General features: G+C 43.3%; 2 long non-coding RNA genes across 6 annotated transcripts in view; one reads left to right on the top strand and one right to left on the bottom strand.

Annotated features, from left to right (window-relative positions):
- LOC310884422 overlaps nt 1-18375 on the bottom strand; it is an 84522-nt gene that overhangs the window by 52772 nt on the left and 13375 nt on the right. For all 5 annotated transcript variants that reach the window (XR_014574205.1, XR_014574206.1, XR_014574207.1 and 2 more), the window contains one exon: nt 14487-14615. This is a non-coding gene — a long non-coding RNA (uncharacterized lncRNA). The remainder of the gene's footprint in view (nt 1-14486; nt 14616-18375) is intronic.
- On the top strand, nt 3420-8592 carry LOC310884423. Its single transcript, XR_014574210.1, has 2 exons — nt 3420-3456; nt 5150-8592. It is a non-coding gene; the product is annotated as an uncharacterized lncRNA (long non-coding RNA).

Below are 18375 nucleotides of genomic sequence, written 5' to 3'. Positions count from 1 at the left end.
CTGAAAAACAAAATGCCTAAAACCAAAAGTATTTTGTCTAAACTCCTCAGTTTTTCAGTATTTGAATTTCCGAGCCATAAAAAAAGAACTGTTCTTGGGAACCATGGATCAAAAAATCTCCCTGAAATGGATTTCCTTGTAGTTTTCATTTTAATTGTCTGCTTTATTATGGTATTATTTCTAGTTTTCCTTTTTTCTTTTTTTAAAGAAACAAACTGTTCAGCATTGCAGTTATACCAAGATTCAAAAGACCTCTGTGTTGTTGATATAGCCTTTAATCAACTGGGCTAAAGTTTTCCACAAATCTTCAGTGCTGGGGAGCCATCAGTGAAGGCTTTGCCTCATGTAGCTAAATTGGCCAGGAATTAGTTTGTAAAGAAAACATGAAGGGTTTAACCGTATGCATGTCCCAAATCAGGAATCTACAACTTAATCAACTGGTTTTCTTTCTGTAAAAGCCAATAGAATATTTGCTACATATGAAAGGATGCTAATAAACTTTACAAGACGAAATGTGATTCTTCCCATGGAGCACAGTATCTGCCCCCACTTTGCACTTTGTGCTTAGCAGCACGGTAGAACAAGACACACAGGGTATATTGAAATTAGTCTGCAAACTGGAGGGGTGTTTGGGTGATTTCCTTGCATGAAGGCACCCTCTCTCTGGTGCCTGCTAAATCTTCCTTGCCAAACATTATTTACCCCTGAAGCTAACAAAAATACTTTGATGAGCAAGTCTCAGCGTACCAAGTGTTAAATATTTCACATATGCAGGGATAGCCTTCACATTAAAAGATGTCTTCTTTACCTCAGGGTAATTAACACATTTGAACTGTCCTGGGGTGAAAAAAAATAAAAATAAAACACAAAACAAAACAGAAAAAAAAGTAACACCGAGAGAAGACCAGCCACCTGAATTTAACCGTGAAGTATGTTCATCAGCATAACCCCAGGAGAAAAATGAAATAAAGGGCTGGAGTTGGTGAATGTCCCTCACAGCAGAAGTCCAGATTCCCTTCATTATGTACAAGCTTTGCTGAACTCAGAAACAGCCTTTCCTAGGTGAACATAAGAAAAAACAACAACAAAAAAAAAAGTAGGAGCCTCAATGGGGGCATTTTCCCCCACTACATGTACACAAACCAGCAAGAGATGTACAGCCCCAGGGGACCGGTTGGGACGAGCAGGACCAGCCACCGCAGGATAGAGCAGAGCAACACCTTCATCTGTTCCTTTTCCAGCGGCACAGCATGGAAACCAGCCCGTGCCAACTCACCTCGTGTGCTCAGTTATTTCGCCTGCCTGCCTCCCCCAGCACGCTTCCTGTTCCTCGGGAGCAATCAGCCAGGTGAAAGGAGCACATTTGTTAGGGAGTCCCCTGCTAAAATACCAGCAGCCTGTTCTGGCTGCTTTTCAGATCAACTTCCTTTCCCACCTCTCACCCCCAGCCTTTGAAACACTAGGGAACGATTCACTTGCAGACACGGTTGTATCTCTGTTCTTATTATTTTTAAAGACTTATTCCTGTCCACCCATGGAGCAGTACTGGAATCAGACTGGATGGCAGATCAGAGGGCTGTGGACTGTGGCAAGTACTCAGAAAAACAGGCTGTGAGCCTCAGGCTTTCAAGTGGAGTAACTTTGCATTAGTGCAGCATATTCCACCACGGCTGAGAAAGAAATCAGGTGGGAAACCAAATAAATCATCAAGGCCCCATCTGGGCAGCCCGACGTGGTTCTTGGGGCAGGACATCCAGCAGGTGGACGAAGATGTCCTGGAGCCAGGTCTGCAGAGCAGCTCTGGAGGCCACAGCGGTGCCGAGCGATCGGCGGAGCGTCGCTGGAGCCTCGGTGACGAGCGGCTGATCAATGGGGCAGCACTACTGCCTGTATCGCTGCCAAGCAATTACTGGAGCTGCGCTTGGCAGCATTACTGCAAGCTGCTCTACGGAGCGGCGCTGGTATTTGTATTGCTGCCGTTCCATCAGCGAAGTGGCACTGGAGTCTGTCTCCCTGACAGCTGATCAATGAAGAGGAATATAATAATCATAATGTGGTGTTTTACAGGATATGGGCCTTTAACCTGAGGACCTCGAATCCCCTCTCAGATGTTCATTAAGCCACAAATTCCACATGCACAGATGCAGTCACAAATATCCAGATCACCAAGGTATTGCAAATTTGTCTTTGCTCTTGTAGTACAGTTGGGTGATCTATACTGTGGACAGGTTAAGTGTCCCAGTTGAATTCTCAGTGATACAAAGGGTAGGTTGGAAACAGCTCCTCTGTACAAAAAGGCAAAAACAGTCTGGATTCTCCAAAAAGCTTTCCAGAAAACTTGGATAAAAACATCACAGTGAAAACTAAGACACACTGAAATTAAAAAACACCCGAGTCCAGGCTTCTGGGTCCTCCTTTTTACATCCTGAGAAGTCAATGATGGGACTTCAGCACACAAAGAAGAAATATATAGTCCATTGGTAAGAGCCAGCACCACCAGTGCCTCAGCAGGCCACGGTTCCATGTTTTCCCTGTTTGCTCACCAGAAAAGTATCCTCCAACTTCAAATTTAGAATGAAATTCAGGTGGTTAAATTCCCTGTGCTCTCATCTGCACCTGCTCTAAAATCCTGCATGTAGATTCGGGGCCAGCAACACTGCAACAGAGCTATACCCTCCAAATCTTTCACGGTGTTTTTTCCAGCAAGTCTGTCAAAGAGTTCAGCTAAAGTATTACTTTCCTGAGCTTCCAATTCAGTATCACCATGCCTAAGCAAGCTGCTCAGCTCAACACGATTCTTGTTTCAAAGTTAGAGAGGCCAAGCCTAGCTAATCTTTCTTTATAATTCATTCCCCAAATCCCTGAATAACTTTGGTTGCCCTACACTGCTCCTTCTGCATTCTCAAATGTGCGGCACGCTTCCCATAATAAGGTAACTAAAACTGCACACAATAGCCTACGTGTTTTATTTCACATTCCCCGCTGATTAATGCTGAATGCTTCCATACAGTATATCCACATGCTTTACACTTAATGCTTCAATATATATATAGTGCAATAACCTCCTTACTTTTACTTTACAGCTGCCAATTTGTGCAGATGGCCGTAGTGTATTAGTCACCACCAAGTCTCCCCTCCTCCTCCTCCCAACAGGCTTGTTCTCAGTCAGCATTTCACATGGCATTTCCTTTCAAGGTATCTATGGCTATTTTTGGCCTGAGAGTTCCTAGTATATTAAACGCAACGAGCCACATCCTCAGCTGGTGTAAATCCGCACAGCCCTAATTCAGCCAGCAGAGCTGTGCCAATTCACATGAGTGGAAAGAGTCCCATAAATCAGTTATCAGACCGATACATTAAGGCAGCCTGTTTAAACTACTTCTGCTTTGCTTTTATTTATTTACAGATGACCCGCGGCACGTAAGGATGATGCTCCAGCACCACAAAGCCCAGGGGGTAAGTGCTGACTGACCGGGGATAAGGACAGAAGTACAGACAGGTCTGCTCACTTCGCTGTCACACCACCACTCTGACATTAACAAAAAAGCCTTCTCTCTTTGGTCGCTTTTTGCCTGAACAGCAATTTGTTTCAAGCCTAAAATGTGCAAAAATCATTTCTATGTATGAAGGAAACAAAAGCATAGCTAAAATTGACTCTTGCCACACCTCCCCATCCCGTACAGCTTCCTGGCTGTGACATCCTCTATTTGCTGTCCAGAAGCCAATTTTTAACCAGCCTCTAACCTGGCTTTTCAGAGCAGGCTGCTTTCATACAAAGTCTTCCCAAACGCTTGATAATCTGGTTCAGCAGCAGCTCCACGTACCATGGCTGCAGCCTAGAGAGACAGGCAGAGGAGCAAGGCACGAGGGAAAAAACCTATTAGACTCTTGCCTCAGTTCCTTAATGTTTTGAGGTGAATCAGGCTGCAAGAAAAAACCTCCTGACAACAAGATCTATTAGTGTATGGAATAATCTTCCAAGGGAAGCGATGGAAACATTGCTGCTTGGCACACAGCTAGTGTTTGTCCAGACTAGTTTTTAAATATACAATCCTGAGTTGGCAGAGGAAAAGTCTAGCCGAGGTAGTTGCTCTTATCTATCTCCATATTCCAGGATAAATCAGGTCATCTCCTTTGTTCTAGTCTAAAAATTGAGGAATGCACTTAAAACAATTCATGCAGTTTTAATCAGCTATGATCTCCCTTTTATGATCCACATGGGTTGTATCTTATTAAATTAGATATAGCTAGCTGTTTCTTTTTAATCATCAAGTTTCTTCTAATATAAGGCAGCAGCACTGTCTAGCACAGCCGGTATGAACTGGGGCTGTGAACGCGTTCAGGTCTCTCTTTGGCTATGCCCCAGGCTCCCGGGCAAGTAAATAAGCCCCTCACTGCCAAAATAAGTAAATAAATAAAATAAAGTTAAAAAAAAATATATCACTCTCTAATTTGCTTTTGTCATTCAGAGAGCCTGGCATTGACTTTCAGAGGTTATGAGTGTTTACAGCTCCAGTCAAAGTCACTAGGGGAAGGGAGTTGAGGTAAGTCCATGAAAGAGAAGGAAGGACTCAAAGACATTTAGATTCCATACTAAAATATATAGCACTGTGTGATATAGAGACATGAAAAAAGGCCCAGACAGAGACAGGAGGAGTTGAAACTGGAAAGCACTGCACCCTGAAACCAAGATTGGGAATTTCAGCATTAGTGTTATTTCACAAGTGTAGCTGATAGACATGATGCACAAAACTGGAAAGCAAGACCTGCAGTTCCCTGACTGATAGCTCTCAAATTTTGCTTATAGGAGGATAGTTGGGAAAAATAAACGGATGAAAAGGAACATTTGATATTAGTGAATTCCTTCTCTGCTGGAACATGAGGTCTTCCCTTCCATGCTCCCAGTCCAGCATCCCTCCCGCAGCTGAGGGATCACGCAGGTGGTGTCAGTAAGGGCACTGACTGGAAGCCACATCAACACTGCTTGTGCATCAGCCTGCTGGATAAAGCATGGGAACACTCCTAGAAAATGGCAGTTTCCTCTCCTTTGCCTTCCTCAGGATTTTGTATGCAATCCTAGGCATAACACATGACCACATAAAAAACATTCTGAAGTGTACTTAGATATTATTTTCTTTGTTTTGTGTAGCAACCAGCACTATGATGCCCCCTCAGGAAGACTTTATATCCATCACCCTGCAGTACAAAGAAATCTCATTGTGACAGATAATAACCAATTTGACTGCCTTTAAAAGCTTTGCCCCCAACAGAAGAAACTGCAGGTAGGAGGCTTTATGAAATTTTGTTCATTTTTTTTTTCCTCCAAGAGTTCCTTGAATTCTTTGGACATAACGTTTTTAGTGACAGAAAATCATTTGAGAAGCAATAAATATGTGTTCAGATGAATGTAAAAAAAGATAAATAAGATACCGAGCAGTCACTCCAGCAACTATAAATTCAGCCATACTTTTCTTTCTGAGGCCTCTATATCAGATCTTATCTCCTGTAGGAGACTAGTTTTCCTTCCCTCAACTCCCAAACATTCATCTATTGTTTTGAAACTGAGGAGTCTGACAGCAGAACAGGCCGTCCTTTTAAGACCGTCTGATACTAGAAAGTCACAGTAACTCTGCTGTTACTTAGAATTCATGCCACTGTTACCTAGTTCAGAGTCTGCACCATTACTCAGTGTGATGTACAAAACTGAATAAATGGGCTAAATTTGGTCATATTGTGACTTAAAAGGGTGTAGCAGGTCAGACTATGGTCAGCCTGTAAAGGATTTGACAGAGGGCATAGTCCCATTTGAATAGTTCTCTCAAGCAGGAATGAAGAATCAAAAATAACACGTTTTCTTGAATAGTTTTGTAATCTTCTAATGTTGATATGGATTTGTGAGTTTCATATAAATATGATGGTAATGGGATTTCATCAAATACTAAAGCAACTGAAAGTCTTTTTTGTTCTTACAGATTCTACTCTGTAGGTGCTCCATGTGCAAAAGAACTTAATCATCTAACTTCATATTCAAAAGGACAAATCTACTGATCCCACCCTTCCAGAAGCACTCACTGCATTTGCAAGCACTGCCTATTTGTTCATATTTTTGTATCTGGAGAACTATTGCATTTACCAAGGTATTTTCACCCCTAAAGGTATACATATGGATTTAAAAGTTCTCTGGAAAGCCAAAGTTATTGGGGGCTTCCTGAACTACTTGTTATCACTTTGAAGCATCTGGCTCGTGGTCAGCTGTTTCACGTTACGAACTTCTACATTTATTTCTGAAGAAATTAGCACAGCTTCCTTCAACGCTACATTCTGCAGCGGTTTTGGTTTTGATTGTAACATCTCGTTGTTCATCTTGAAATCAAAGTCATTTATGGAAGCTGCAGAATTTTAATGTTCCTCAGACTCAAAAGCATTTGTTTAACCACCACCAGACAAGGAGATGAATAGGGGAGACTGTCTGCTCTTGATTTAGTGAGACCAGATTTTTAGAAGAGCTCAACAACTAGTGCATGTCTTCAACACACTGACTCTCTTGGACAGCCTGGCTATTTATTACAGTGCTTAAATGAGAATGATGCTCATGAAAACCATGACCTTAGTGAACCGGACAGTTAGTACACACTATACATTCCTATATTTTCATCTGACACGGGTGATTTATTTGCAACTTCTACCTGCAACTTAAAAGCAGCTTTTGATTCTCATTATTTCTGCATCTCTTTTATTGTTCACCCAAAAGGCCTGCCTATACGATTGTTGAGCTATGAGCCGTTTAAGAATCGCTGCCTAGTACAAAATGATATGCAGGACAAAAACAAAGAGACAGTATCTTCTTCAGTTACTTTTGTTTAAGCCCTATACAGAGAACAGAATAGATTAAAGCAGTGGGAAAATAAGGGATCGAGCCTTATGATGTGGCATAGGGTGCTTCTTACAGCCAACCGCGCTTCATTTTTCTCCGCTGATGCTTCCAAGTGGTTTTCTAGGATACCCCTGAGCAGAACTCATTGTAATAACTGGAGGAAATAAATTAATGGAGAATTACCGCAAGGTTCATCTAAGAGAAGATTTGATAAACAACACTTCCAGGCTGAGATATTCAGCGCAGCCTAAGGAATGTGGACTTTCCCACTCCCGTCGAACTGAATGGGAATCTGTACCTCTGAGTCAAGCTGGGAAGGTGCTACCACAACCACTAAAAGCAATTTTGGATTTCAGGTGCAACCAGAGATCAAGAAGTCCTCTTAAACTGAAAACCTCTGACAAAGAAAGAGGTGAAACAAAAAGCGTTTGACCCATCCAACTGGCATCGCTACCAGACTTAGTCTCAGCAAGCAAACTCCCGGGCAAGTTGCAATCTCTGCGCTCCCAGCCTCCGTCAAGAAAATTGCGCAATCTTCAGACAGAGAAGAGACAAAAACGGACAACAGTGGAATCACAGCCCAAACACTGCTGCAGACAGTGAGAGATGTCCCCCCCATGTGCAAGCTAGAAAGGAAGATTATCAAAATCAGGGCAAATTAAATATTATCATGTTGCTTCTGTCTGAGTTCTCCCCAGGCAAAATGCCCCCTTGGCAAAACCATAGTTCACCCCTAGGCATTTTTTAATGTTGCTTTCCAGAGCAAGACTTAGGTAAACCTTAATTGGTGCATGGGTTTTAGGCTGGTTCTCTGTATGGTCAAAATGTTTTCCACTTGAAATGGTTTTGAAACCACTGCTGACACCTGTGCAGTCACATATACATCAGGCACTACTATGTCTTTAAAAAGCAACACACACCCCTGGCACTTTGAACCCAGATTCTACCTCATTTGTACCCATGGGATGCTGGTGAAGTCATCATGATCACACAGGATAAACGAAGGTTGAAGTTGGGCTGTTTAAATTAGGGTTTTGTTGGTTTTTCTTTTTTATTTTTTTAAACCTTGTATATTCTTCCCATTGCTAAATCTTTTACAGAGGCTACTAAGGTAGAGAGCTGCTGAGCTAATCCTCTTTGACTCCCTGCCATCCTGGCAGGTACTGCAAAGCCTAAGGTAAAGTGGAGCATCAAAAGGAAAATTAATGTCTTCTAACAGCAATTAGAGGAAATTATTTAGATATAAATCTTGTTTTATATCTTCTCATACTTGTTTTTCAATCTTTCCCCTTTGATTTTTTTTTCCTTTCAGGCTTTTCAGAAAGAAACATTTAAAATCCCTCCTGTAAACCAGTGGCATAATTAGCTGCATGTTACACCTGGTATTTTACTCTTCTACAGAGTAATTCCTTTGAGCTTTCTTTTTTTTACTAAGCCCCGAGGTCTCCCGAAACTGAGTCTGCTTGTTCTCTCCTCTGCTGGCCGACTGGGGTTTGAGGGGGGAACCAAAGGGGGCAGGGGCTGCAGGGTGACCTCCCATCTCCTCCTGGCCACCACAGCAGGGACGCGGGTGCCAGGCGCGCCCAGGGCCTCCAGTGGCAGGCGAACGCACCTCCCGGTCGCCCGCGCTTGGCCTACGCCGTGAAGCAATGCGTGTAACCTAATTGTACTCCGATAACATCAAACAAAGTCTCTCTGATCCAGCATCTGGCACGCCGCCATCCTATCTGGGGTCCGATCTGACAAGCCTGCCGATTGATCAAATCATTATCTGGTAGTGTAGGTGTATTGTCTAACACGAGCCAAATTCCTTCGGCTGCTGCTTCTCCTTTCTAGAGAGGATACGGCTCCAGCGGGCTCCTTCCCCCGTGGTACGTGGCCAATGGCTTCTGTAGCCAAACAAACTGCAGAGTGGCTCGTGCTCACTCAAGGGACACTATGCTTTTTGCTTCCCAAATACAGAATTACTTCACCCATAGTGTTATCATAGAGAACTTGCGAAAACAACAAGCCAGCTTTCTCAGGGGTATGGCACAACAATCTGCATTTCCAGAGACAGCCAGGCACAGTGAAAACTGCTGATAGTTCCAGTTCTGCCTGAACTCGCAGCGAGCAAGAAGTGGCACTGAAACTTTTGAGCTCCCTTTCCACCTTCTTGTTACTACTCAGGGCATGACAGGCTAGTAAAATATATATATATATATATATATACATATATCTCAATTATTGCACCTCTGCAAACCTGACCTCCATGTGCAACCTCACCCTTGACCTCAGCAAGAAGTCAAGCATTCCTCTGGAAACACATCCCTGCTACTGCTAACAAAAGACAAGACATCACTTTTATGCTTCCCTCCTATGGCAACAGACTTCTTAAACTCTGTGCAGAAATCTGAGGGCAAGATTTCCCTCTGAGCAGGAACACCCAGTAACTACCTTTTTTGAGAACGCAGACTTGCTTGTTTATCTGGAGCTGAACAATTGCACCTAAGCCAACTACGACTAGAAGACTGAAGATACCCATTTACACAGGAGCAAGGCTTGCACAGGCTGCAGGTCCTAGCGAGCCATCCTTCATTTCAAGCAGCTCTGCTTTTGCTCCCATCCCAAGAAGTCGAGTGGAGCACAGTCAGATCCAACGTCTCAGCTGGTCATTTCTCAGCGCAAAGCCAACCGCACCGCAGACTCCACAGACACCATCTGCAGTTAAGCTCACGGTGAAGCCAGTCTGTTTCCGACATATTGCCCCCATCTAATCAGTCCCAGAGGAATAAAGATGACATAGGTGGATATTTTTCCTAACAGCCTTTCCCCTTCCCTTTGCAATCTTCAATCTCTGAGTTAAAGTAAGGGCAGGAGATGCTATCCTCATTTTAGCACCACCGATTTGGGGTCAGCATTTCATTTGGCCACCTCATTGTACTTCCCGGAGTCCTATTTCAAAGTAAGCTATCCAAGGTAATTTATTTAGTTTATATGCTTTATTTTATCCACATAAATCAAGAAACAAAGTCCATAGGGAACAGGCACTCTATACTTATCATAATATGTAACTTAGGTCCCCAGAGACTGAGTATGTACAGAACAGCTAATAAATGGTTCGAAAAAAAAAAAACTGGGTCATTAAATCTTGTTTTATATCTTCTTGTTTCCATCAAAGTATGCAGGAGTGGAAATTCTCTTTCTAAGACAGGCTCCACTTTTCAGCCAACTGGGAATAGAGCCAGCTGAAAAGAGAACCCCACATACAGCACTGACAGCTGTGCACAAAATTCATGAGCTCAAGAGACAGACTGCTGCAGAGACAGGTGTCCGAGATCTAAGTTTAGCTTGAAAGATTAAAACAGCATCTACAAAGAATGCATTTATTCTAATCCTCTCTGTGCTAGAAACTACACATGCATCACTGAAGTACACATCCTGGAAACATTTGAGATATGTCTTTCTTCCGTAGGATTTCATCCCATTGTGTTCAGGGATAAAATAGGTTACAGCATTAAGACCACAGAAATGCACAGACCCAGCAGAGAGAGGCTCCTGCTGCCCAAGGAAGGGTTGTGAGCATTTCTGATCAACAGTTACAGACGCGGTAGGGTTCAGGCTCGCGTGGCCCTGACTGCTGCCCACCCTGGCAGCGAGCAACCCCACCCCAGATGTTCTCAACACAATGAGGATGTCTTATGTAAATAAGAGCTGGGAGGCAGATCAGGTGTGGCTCTTGCAAGACAAATGTGCTTGGGAATTATGTATGATTCCATGTTTAGCTGCCCTGGTATAAATCCAGAGCAATTCTTTTGATCTTAAAGCAGCACTGCTCTAAATATACATTAAATGGAAGAACATACCCACTATCCTCAAAAGAGTCAAAGGTAGAGGAGGACTCAGCCTTTCCACCTTCCCAGCACAGCTCTGGATTTGAGGGAGCCTCTCTTGCCCTCGCTAGTGTAACTGGGTGAAGAATCCACCTCCTTGTGACAAACCATAGATGTAGCACAGCAGATCCTGATGCCTCAAGCTTGTAGTCTAAATTAGAGACAGTCTGAGGAGGCAGGAGACCTAGTTTCTAGAGTCACAAGGAACAAAGGATGAATCACTCACTTATTTACTATCATGTGATACAGTGCAGTTGCATGTATAATTATCTATCAATATAGCTAGGAATTATCATATGCTAATGCAAAGAGAATTTGATAATCTGGGGGACATCAAAGTGTTGAAGTCAACAAGACGACAGACTTAATAAACTTCTCCTCCTCCCTGCAATAGAAGGGGCAGGTGCTTAGCTTTGGAAAGCTACAGAGCAAAATTTCTGGGATAATAATAAAAGATTTACAGATTCTTTCCTCCCTGTGATAGAGAACATATCGAACCATACTGCCAGCATTTTTAGAACAATTCTTACTCTCAAAGAAGCAAGAACAACAGAGGGCAGCTTTTTTTTTTTTCCTCCTCCAAAGGGTAGACGCACTATTTACAATATTCCTCTAGATATCTCATTTCCACACGTTCAAGAAAATTCCCCAGTTCTGTTCAGGGAATGGAATTTCACTGTCATGAAAATTTGCCAATACTTGTTTAAATCAGCACTTTCACAGGGAGACAACGTATCATTTCTAAAATCTCATGGCAAAGCTGCTCCTAAGGCTATCACAGAGATTATTTAGTTGGCGCCAACCAGCACAGAATTATAATACATGGCTGGAACTGCCATGCGATTCTTGCAAGCAAAAGTAATCTCTACCCTTGCATCATCAGCTCTACCAAGCAGGTCACGGGATGGGTGCTCCAGACGATGTGGGGGAGGACTGAAGGAGGCAGGATGTTTTTAATTTATGTATTTAACATCTCTGTAATGGGCACCTGAGAGCTGAAGCTGCAGAGTAACTTCTCTGTGGCCTCTAGAAAAACCTCTTTGGGGAATTGGCTGGACAGAGAGAGGATGCAGAGGAGAGGAACGGGCACATCTGCAGCCGACAGGAAAACTTACCTACGGGTGGTCACAATCACTGAGCTTTTAATTTTGAACATCCCCACAACACACAGAAAAACCTCTTCCCACTGGGGAACAAATCCCCCATGCCCACTTTTTGCATCAGTCAGGATTTGGTCATGCTCTCCCACCACTCCATCATCCCAACCTCATCTGAAATAACAAGTACAGCCCCTGCAAAACCCCTGTGCAGTAGGGATGCACTGGCTGTCCCTCCTGTGCAGAGAGGGACATAGGGCGCATGGAGCAAGCATCTTGCCTCGGGCTTCCCCAGTACGAACATGGCAGACTTCCAGAACACAGTGCTTTCACAGCAGGCTCGGCTTTCCACGCCGAGGAATGGTTTGGAGGGGGAGCGGTAGGGAACTCCACGGGCTGTACGTCAAAGGCTCCTCCTAGGGCTTTCCCACAAACAGATGGCAAACTGGCTCCCAGCTAGCAACTCATCACAAAATGAAAAACATCTTCCCCTTCCCTTCTCATTCAGGGCAGACTCATGTGTTAACAGTTTAGCTTTGTTTACAGGCTCCTTGGGGTTGGGCTTTTTTTTTTTTTCTTTCCTCCTCGTTCAGATTATTGCCCTCGCACAATAGCAGACACCAAGAAAAGAAAGCAATAATGACAAAAACCATCAGTCCAACACTGAATTCACAAGCACCGTTCTGGTTTCCAATAACCCAAGGTTTTTTTTCTTGGCTTTGCTGAGATTCCTGGGTAATTCAAAGTCTCTTCCCTCTCCCTGGCTTGCCCCTGGGGTTCCAGGCACCCGCAGCCTCTCGCCAATGCTCCAGCACGGGACAGAGCTGGGAGGTCCCGTGCCTGGCAGCAGCGAGACCCTCCAAGTCAAGACCACAGTGATGTATTCCAGGACAAGAAGTGGTTTCCTCAAAGGCAAGAGATTAAAATTTAAGAGAAGGAGCATTAGCATTTACTTGAAAGGGAGAAAACCAGCCTGAGCAGAGAATCTAACATCTTTCACCCAGAATTAAAGCCCGAAAGTCACATCAAGAGCAAGTGGCAGTTTCTTCCTTCCACGGCTGGGGACACCATTACCATCCTGCTCCACCCATCCCATGTCAACACAGGAAACGAGGACCCAATCCAGCAACCAGACTCATTCTTTTCTCCTCCTACTCAGTAGCATATTACAAGGCCACTAAATTGAAAGGAATGTTGATTAATTCTTGAGCTTTCAACCCTTCCCTTCCCAAGCACTGCTTCTTTATAGATTTCAAACCAGTTTGACAATATATGGTTCTTCTGGCGTACGTGTGGGTTTTGGAGCAATATTTAACAACTAAATTAGATGTATGCATAAAATATACACAAGGGTGTCTAGATATTAGGAGGGGTGTTATTACATAAAGACAAGAACAAAGACCATTTATATTACAGTTCGCAAAACCAGCACACAGATTTGTGCACAGGTACACTGGTTATAAGTGAACTAATAGCTCAGGCATTTTATGCAGCATTATTCATGACTTTCATATTAAGCCATCCATATTCTTTTAAATTCCATTTTATGTTACCCATAGTATATTTAATCTGTGCCATTTATACAGTCTTAGTGGAAGAGGTCTGCGGTTATGCTGCGGTGAAGCCTCCGTAGCGTGGCCATAGCCACGCATGGTGCAGGTCTGCATTATGCTAAGCAGGCAGCAGTGAGCGTATGCACTGAGTACGAGATCATCATTGCTTCAGACAAAGCCTAGCACAGCGTTAGGCAAACAACAAGGACCATGAGCTATGTTCCTTGCAAGTAAGAAGTAGCTCACTGGCCAGAGGCCAGCGCTCTTCAAACCATTCTGTAAATGGCCTAATCGGAGCTGTGATCTGTTCTGTATACTCAATTTGTTGAGTCACATCAATTTGTTGAGCTTCCTCTCCCATTAGAAAGACATGCAAGTGCCGTTTTCTAAACATATTAACTCTCTTCAGGCTATTTTGTTGTGTAAACAGAAAGGCAAGTGACTGGGCATTGCATTCTAGAAACTGATGTTTGCCATGCCCAACTTCTTTACAACTTCACAAGTTCTGTTACACCAGTTTTATGCCTCTTTTACTTCATGGCACCATTTTGAGAATTACGCTGTACCATTTTTCCTAGACAACTCCAGCTTAATTGCAACTGGAAAATAAAATTATACACCATACAGGGGAAGGACTCTTCAATTAACAAGTTACGCCTTTTCAGCCACGCTCAACGACCCACCCAATACCCAGAAAGCCCTTAGGGTTAACCTCAAGGTTGCAAAGCCACGATTTACCAGCGGTCCCACCTCAATCCTGAGACCTTTGCTCAGTTACACATCAGCGATCGTTCCCACCACTGCCAGTCCTCCAACCTTGTGCTCCCCTGAACCTTGTCTGGAGCTGGCACAGGCTCAGGGCACAGAAGCCAACCCACAGCAGTGCTATCACTCCCACTTCTCCCCAGCTCTGCTTCTCCCTGCTGCCCACAGGGAGAGGCAAGCTGGCCTCAAAACAAGTCTTAGGAGGGCCCAACTTGTAAATTAGGAGGGCAATATAAAGTGGCTTTGGTACAGGCTGCCAGAAGCAACACAGACAGACTGGTTAAGGTAACTTCAAGGTCAACATCAAGTACCGCTGGAGACATACCCTTTCTCCTGAATTTCCTGCCAGTATCTTCTGTCAGCTTCCCACCATCGCTTCTGTGAAGCACGATCACCACCTTGCTTGCTTGCTCTCCATCCCAGAGCTGGCTGATTTTGGATCGGGCTCTGTACACTGTTTGTGAAGCAAACCATAAAATAGCATTATTCATAGGCTGCTGCTTTGCAGGATGTTTTCCATGCCACCATGCACACACAGCTTGTACAAAGGTAAAGATTTTCAGCTTTCTTCCCTCTGTACAGTAAAAACTTAAGGCCAATATTTGTTCCTTTTTGTGTTAGAAGATCACAACCAAGCTGCCAATCATCTGGCCAAGAGGGTTATGCAAGAGTCAGGTTTACAGTAAAGTTGTACAAATTTTATAGCACCACAAACACTTCAACTACCATGATGCTTAAAACTCGAGAGCATTTGGAGAACAAGGAGGGTTATTCAACCTCCACACCATTTTGGCTGCATGTTTTCCAGGTGTATGATTTCACCACATGGAAAAACACAGCCTTTGCCAAAGTGAACTCATAAAAACCTTTGATGAGTAAAGTTTGGATAATCACAAATCATTTGAACCGACATTTGGTCCAATTCTCAAAGGGGTTTGGCAGACATAATATAATTCGTGGTTTCACACGCAGGCCATTACCCCCCTCCCCTTCATCCCTCCCCCAAGATATTCACAAATTTGGAAGATGTTGTTCTAGAAGGTGCACTGGGTTGGGTTTGCCATGTTTTTTTCCCTCTCCCCCCACCCCCCCAAAGGGTTAGGCACTGCACTATTGCAACCCAAAGCCATTTGGGGCTGTGAGTAAGCTAGCAAACAGGTTTTCCAGAACTGTGTTTAGATAGTTGCATGATCTGCCTATTGGGGCGGGGGGGGGGGGGGGGGGGGGAGAAAAAAATTAAACTCTAGGTCTCTCACCACCCATTTGCTGGCAGGCAGGTAATATAAGGCAAACGCTTTAACAATCTCTTCCTCTGACACATTTGGACATGTTATTTCAAGATGTGTGGCGTCATTTAAGGCTGTGCCATGAGATAACACAGTATTTACATCTCTGGGGTGGGAGCAATATTGCTACAGCTTTTAGACATTATTGACATAATATTTCTTTGATAAACAATCTATCAGGAAATTGTCAAACTCATAATTGAGGTAATGCCAAGGACTAAGCATTCTTACATGGTCCAAGATGCAACTCGAAACAACATTAGAGAGCATAGAGAGCAGGGGGGCGGAATTAGATGATCTTTAAGGTCCCTTCCAACCCAAACCATTACACGATAAACACGATAAAGATGTTCTGAACAGCTTATGTGAAGCCCCTGCTACGGAGAGAAGTGTTCGTTTACAGCTCACATGATCTGTTCTCTATCCAAATGGGTAGATCACAGTGGAGTTATTCCTGATTCACTTCTCTATAAGCAAGAGCAAACACCCCCAGAACCAAATGAAGCTTTCATCCCTTTAAGCAGAAAGTTTAAAATTGCCCAGTAACTTTTGTGTACTTGGATGCATTTGGGCTGTAAGAGCCCTATGTTCTGCACTCCCTGATGCAGATTAGGAGCAGACAGAGATTAGACATTTAATTTCTACAACATGAATTATAGTTCTCAATATACTTTATGCACCTCATCTTCGACAAATTGCTATGCCATCTTACACTTCAATGAGCAGACTTAAAGCAAATAAATAGGGTTTTCTTCACGTTATTCAGTGTATGAATTTTTCTATAGTTCAGAATAATTTGAAAACTGATGCATTGGTAACTTCCTAACATACAGACCAAACCTAAAACATTCAAATTGCCTGAGAAGTTTTGAGAAGTCCTGAGATACGTCTGTCCCTTGGCCAGATATATAGAAGAGAACCATCTGCAGCACCACATCACCTTTTTTTTTTTTTTTTTTGGCTATTTTTCCTTATAAGCTTTTCTAATGAACACTTCTGAAAATTCATGCCTGCAAATTCACTGGATGGGATAACGGTAGTAAGCAAATGCAAAGAGAGAGGCAAGTTGCATTGCCTTTTTGCAATTTTTAGTATTTGCATAGTTTGTCATAAACCTCCCCTCCTCTACCCTCTTAAATAAATCAAATTTTGTCCTACAGCAACTCCATGAAGTTGGAGGAAGGAGGAAGTGATGTTAGAAGAGTGCCCGGTGATCTCAGCACATCACCATCATGTCACACTGGCTTACAGTGAGGTCCAATTTTCCAAAGCAATGTCCTATAAAGGTATTACAATTTCCTTTCTCCTTTAAAATCCCCTGTCGCTTGGTCAGTTTGGCACCTCAAGCACGTCGCTTTAACACGTACATTGTGCTCGTTCGTGTAACCCATGTGCCCCAGCTGGCGAGGCTGCAAATGAGCTGGGCCCTCACCCCTTCCATAGGGCTTACTGCTGACATACTCCCATCGACTTCAATCAAGCCCCTAAGTCGTAACATGCTTCCATGTTCAGCTTCTTGGTTTGTTTTTAAGTGATCAAGCTCACACAAGCCTAACGATTCCCTTCAGTTTTACAAGCATATTCATGTTTGCTGTCAAACGCATGAGTTAGTTTTCTGGAGGCTATTGCAAGAAAGCAACCATTAATTACTGCAACTGCACAAAATGCTTTTTTATTTAGAGATGGATTTCAAAATACATCACTCTCCCAAACTAGGTAGTCACTGGTAAACAGTTTATCTACTCTGAAGTTTTAGAAGGCCAGTGTATTTTGGTTTCCTTCAGAAATATTCCTCTGCCCTTATCTTTCCCTTCTGCATGAACTGATGTGCATTTTTTAATTTATTTTTTTTTATTCTGTGCCTTTAGGGACTTCATGGAAGACTTCCAAACACAAGGAAGTGTCTTAAAGGGTAGCAGAAATGCACGTTTACTCATTACTGAATCTTTACAGCACAATTTGTTTCAGCAGACGTCCAAAGACATGGCTTCCAGTGAGCGCCCCTGGGAAAGGCACCTCCCTTCGCATGCTCGTGGTGGCACCAGAGCTGATGGCTCAGGAGTTTGGCCTGCAGTCAAATACCTCACAACTACAGTTTTCAGAGAAGTCCCAACATTACTAAATGCCACCTAATGTGACACACTTTAATAGCCTGACTGTTATTTAGCTACCTAAATTCAGCTTTGAACTCCTTCAAAACAAAAACAAAGAACAGAAAGCGTGCCTTCTACCTTTCTCAGAGGAGACCCCAACCCTCTAACTTTCCAATAAAGGATTAAAAGTACAGGAACCAAAAACACCAGTTCCAGTTCATTAATTTCATACACACACCTGTATAGTCCCCCAGTAAGTTATCCTTTCCAAGGAGTCCCATGCTTGCATTCATGCCAGCTATTTCTTTGGACATCAGTGAAGACCATCAGCAGGTCCATCCGAGCATGGTAAATAATTACAGCCTTGAATGACACAAGACTTCACAGATTTAAAAACTACATAAAATCTTATTTCTCTAATTAGCTATTAATCAAGCACCAGCAAGTAAACATTTAAACAGCTGAGACCAGATCCACCTTTCAGAGAATTGCTTCTGCCAACAATTAACGTTGTAATGTTAACCTGTCATCCTTTTGCGAGGAGAAAATGTTCGTTGACAACAACTAAAGAAAGCCTTGTATCTTCATCCCTGGACACATGCAGTGTCTAGAAGACCCTCTATTTTAGCATAGAATAGGCTCAAAACTTTTCCATTTTGACCAGGCAACAGAGACACCAGTCTCACCACTGCTGTGAGACGACGTGGGACCGGTGGCCGAGATGGCAGGTCTCCTACCTGCCCTGCTGCCCCACGCATTCCTACATACGCACTAATTCATTTATGCATACCTCTAGCTCAGGGGATTTATAGAAGTTCACTGCTCTTAAGGATAC

Source organism: Anser anser, assembly GCF_964211835.1.
Source record: "Anser anser genome assembly, chromosome: 20".
NCBI classification, from domain to species: Eukaryota; Metazoa; Chordata; class Aves; order Anseriformes; family Anatidae; genus Anser; species Anser anser.
The sequence above is the reverse complement of the archived record's forward strand: the minus strand, read 5'-3'. Positions and strand labels throughout refer to the sequence as shown.